Below are 2,500 nucleotides of genomic sequence, written 5' to 3'. Positions count from 1 at the left end.
AAGAGGGGGGGATGCCGGCGGGGCAACGCGGCGAGCGCGGCCGGCAGAGCACCGGCCTGCTCGGCGGGCCGGGGGGCGAGCGTCGAGCGACGGCGGCGGCACCGGGGGCCGCAAGCGCGACAGCCGAGGGGTGTCGCCGTCTTCGGGGGGCGGCAGCTCCTGGGGGGGGGGTGGGGCGGCGCCGGCGGCGGCGCCGTCTACCCCCCCGCGCGCGGGACAGGGCTGTCTCCGGGCGTTCCGGGCCGTGGCGCGGGTGTGCGCACGGCGTTTCGGGCGGCGCGGCGGCCGGACCCGCGAACCTCCCCTCCGACCCGGCACGGCTGCCTCTCGAAGAGGGAGCCGTGGCGGGAAGGGGGGGGCGCGAGCACGGTCTCGGCCGCTGGCGCCGCCCGGGGCGGGCGAGGCCCCCCCCCGGCCGGGTCGCGTCCCGCGCGAGCGGGCGGCCCGAGCCACGTCTCTCCCCCCGGGCGCAGCGCCGGGCTATCGAGGGAAACCCCGGGCCCCGGGGCTAAGGAGGACGAGGTGGTGGCGGCGGATGCCGGGCGCGCCCCCGCGGGCGGACGCTCCCCCGAGGGCGGCAGCCGGGGGAGGCACCCCCGCGGGGCCATGCAGGTCGTTTCCCTCACCCCAGGGCCAGGTACCTAGCGTCCGCGCTTCGGCGGCCCTCCCTCGGCCGAGTCCGGGGGTCAAAGGCCAAAGGAGCCGGGCGGCGGTTTAAAGACTCGAGCGGCACGGCGCGAGCCGCGGGGGGGGCGTCCGCCCCCGCGGGCCGCCGTGCCGGAGAAGGGGGGGCGTCTCGCTGCCCCAACCTGCCCCCCCTCTCCGCGGGCCGGTCTCGGCGGAGAGACCGCGGCGCGGGTCGGCCGCGGCCGACCTGCCCGCCCTCGCAAACGGGGCCACCCGCCGGCCGGAGCGCGGGCTCCGCGCCGGGGGAAAGAAAGGCGCGGCGAGCCCCCGCGGGGGGGGGCGGCCGCCGGGGGGCCGCCCCGCGCCTTTGGACGCTCGCGCTGCGGCCGCGCTCGGGGCGCGCCGCGCTCCCCTCTCCCGCTCCTCGCCCCGCCCTCGGCGCCCAGGGAAAGAAAGGGGGGGGCGAGCCACACCCCCCCAGGCCGAGCGGCGGCGGCGCCGCTCGGCGTGCCGGTCGGTGCCGGTCGTCCGTCGGGTCGTCCGGGAGGGTTCCCCGGCCGCATCCGCTGGCGGCCGTCCCGTCCCGCGTTTCCCCGCCCGTCGCTTCCGTCTCGAGGGCGGGCGCGCGGCGCGGGGGCGTCCCGCTCCGGGTCTTCGCGTGGAAACGGGGAGAGTGGGAGCCGCCCCCCCGCGCTCAGCGCCGTCCGCCTTTCCGCTGGGGCCGTGCCGGCGGCCCCAGGGGGCCGAGGCGAGAAGCGGCTGCGGCGGCGGTTTTCGCGGCGGCGGTGGCGGCCGCCGCCGCCGGGCGGGGTGGCCGGGTTCGCCCATCCGGCGCGGGCCGGTGGGCGGCCGCGCGTCGCCGGCTCGCGCTCCAGTGGCCGGCCGCGCTTCCTCCGGCGTCGGTGGAAGGCGGCGTCGGCGCCGAGGTTCGCCGGCGGGGCGAGAGGCGACCGTGGTGGGCGGAGCCGGCTCGTCGCAGCGCGGGCGCAGCCGGGCGTCCGGCTCCCGAGCGAAGGCGGGCAGGCGTCGCGGCCGGGCGTGCCGTAGCCTCCGGGGGGAGGCCGGTCCGAGCCCGGGCGCCTGGGCCGCCCCCGAAGCGCGCCAAGGGTGTGTGTGTTGCGTACGTTTCCCCAGGGTCGGTCGGGAGCGCGGGCTCCCCCGCCCTTTGGCCGCTCGGGGTTTTCCGTTGTTTTCCGTTTCCCCTGTGCTCGTACGGTCAAGCCGAGGCGAGGGCCTCTCCGTCGCGCCGCGTCGCGCCGCCGCGCCGCGCCCCCTCCGCGCGTGCGGAGGGGGGTGGGCGGCGGCGGGGCCGGCGGTCGGTCCGGCCGTCCTCAGAGAAGGGGCCGCTCTCGGCGAGCGGTCCCGGCCCCTCCGCGCGCGCGGGGCGGTGCCGAAACCGAGACAACTCTTAGCGGTGGATCACTCGGCTCGTGCGTCGATGAAGAACGCAGCTAGCTGCGAGAATTAATGTGAATTGCAGGACACATTGATCATCGACACTTCGAACGCACTCGCGGCCCCGGGTTCCTCCCGGGGCTACGCCTGTCTGAGCGTCGCTTTACGATCAATCGCCGTCTGCGCCGCCGAGCCCCCCCGCCCCAGCGCGGGGGGGGGGGGCCGTCGGGCCAGCAGCGGCGCGGCTGGGGTGCCTCGCAGGGCCGCGCGCGCGAGCGCGCGGGCCTTCGTCCCCCTAAATGGAGACTCGGGGAGCGCTCCGAAGCTCCCCGCTCCCGGAGAGCGCCTGCTGGACGGAGCTCGTCCCCGCCGGGCTATCGGCGGTGGGTTTGGGGAAGAGAGAGCGAGAGCGAGCTTCGGGGGAGGGAGGCGCGGGGCGGCGATGGCGCGGGCCTCGCCGCCGGCCTCCCGCGCGGGC

General features: G+C 79.3%; 1 non-coding gene across 1 annotated transcript; it reads left to right on the top strand.

The window, feature by feature from the left end:
- The first annotated feature begins 2,030 nt into the window (after nucleotides 1–2,030).
- Nucleotides 2,031–2,183, top strand: LOC142360160 (5.8S ribosomal RNA). The gene has a single exon (XR_012762868.1). It is a non-coding gene; the product is annotated as a 5.8S ribosomal RNA (ribosomal RNA).
- The last annotated feature ends 317 nt before the right edge of the window (nucleotides 2,184–2,500 follow it).

This window comes from Opisthocomus hoazin, unplaced genomic scaffold (genome assembly GCF_030867145.1).
Source record: "Opisthocomus hoazin isolate bOpiHoa1 unplaced genomic scaffold, bOpiHoa1.hap1 HAP1_SCAFFOLD_157, whole genome shotgun sequence".
NCBI classification, from domain to species: domain Eukaryota; kingdom Metazoa; phylum Chordata; class Aves; order Opisthocomiformes; family Opisthocomidae; genus Opisthocomus; species Opisthocomus hoazin.
The sequence above is the reverse complement of the archived record's forward strand: the minus strand, read 5'-3'. Positions and strand labels throughout refer to the sequence as shown.